At 42.7% G+C, this 1,416-nt stretch overlaps 1 pseudogene across 1 annotated transcript; it reads right to left on the reverse strand.

The window, feature by feature from the left end:
* Positions 1-17: 17 nt before the first annotated feature.
* LOC101579962 lies at positions 18-653 on the reverse strand (annotated as a pseudogene). The gene has a single exon (XR_001116989.1). The product of XR_001116989.1 is annotated as a gamma-aminobutyric acid receptor-associated protein pseudogene (transcript).
* Between the last annotated feature and the right edge of the window lie 763 nt (positions 654-1,416).

Below are 1,416 nucleotides of genomic sequence, written 5' to 3' on the forward strand. Positions count from 1 at the left end.
GAGGATGGTTTATAAAGGGGAAGAAAGGAGAAAAGAAAGGTACAAAAGGCCATGTCCACCATTACCCTCCTGCTAAGAGGGGCTGGACAGAAAGCCTTAATCTTTAAGAAGTGCAGGTCCTGAAGAAGGGAGGCTGTGTTTGAGCCTGAAGGAGGTGGAGATCAGGAAAGGGGTGCCACCTCTCTCTTTGTAGAATGGAACCTCCCACCTCAAGGGTAGCAGCTTCACAGACCGTAGACACTTTCATCACTGTAGGCAATGTATAGAAAGAAGTCTTCTTCATGGTGTTCCTGGTATAGCTGACCCATTGTGGCACTGGTGGGTGGAATAACATTGTTGACAAAGAAAAACAAGGCGTCCTCAGCTCGAAGATGAATTCGCTTCTGGATCAAGAAGTAGAACTGACCAACTGTGAGATCAGAAGACACCAGATATTTCTTTTTGTCCAGGTCCCCTATCCGAGCTTTGGGAGCCTTTTCTACTATCACCGGAACCCGGTCTGAGTATTTTTTTCGGATCTTCTCGCCCTCAGAGTGGCGCTTCTCGAATGGATGCTCCTCTTTGTACACGAACTTCATCCTCCCGGGAACCGGGCTGGACCGAGTTAGGCTGAGGGAACCCGGGGAGGTGGGGTCGGGACAGGGGGCAGCGGCGAAGGCCTCACATCCTGTTTTGACTAAGCAAGTTTACCAAGATATGTTCAATTACAAAATTGTCACAAGTTAAAAAAAAAAAAACTGCCTTTGTTTTACTTCTATAAATTTGTCCACCCATAAATTTTGATCTATTCAAGGGAGCAACCCCTCAGCAACATGTATAAGATGGGAGCCCTTCCTTCGTTCAGCGCTCAGCCCTTCTGAACACAAGTCCACTGAGTTGATGTTCACCCCTAAAACCAGATAAATCTTCCTGTTTCTCCTTCAAAAGAAAAAAGGAATTTATTTATTAATTTTTAGACTTTGCATCTCAAAAACAATTTTTTTTTTTTTTTTGTATTTTAGGACAGGGTGTACATGGTGTACAGGGTCTCACTGTACAGATTGGACTTGTAGTGATCCTCCTGTTTACAGCCTCCCAGGTGCTGGGATTACAGGTGTGTGCCACCACTCAGTCTCAATTGCCTTCTCAGTGAGCCCTGGGGGCGAGGCCAGCATGGCAGGCCCAAGGATTGAACCTCCAGTCCCTGCGTCTAAGCAGATGCTTTAATCCACTGAGCTATTTGGCTGGTCCTTCAAAAACAATTGATGTTAAAATTTTTGATGCTTTTTTTTTATACTCAAGGAATATTAAAAAATTCAATACTTTATTTTTGATGTTTTTTTCCTGTTAAGTACTCATTGTTTAAAATAATAAAACTCATAAAATTATTAATTCATTAATAGAAATATTCTAAACAATAAATGTGGGTATTATACA

This window comes from Octodon degus, unplaced genomic scaffold, assembly GCF_000260255.1.
Source record: "Octodon degus isolate 3935 unplaced genomic scaffold, OctDeg1.0 scaffold03651, whole genome shotgun sequence".
Lineage (NCBI taxonomy): Eukaryota > Metazoa > Chordata > Mammalia > Rodentia > Octodontidae > Octodon > Octodon degus.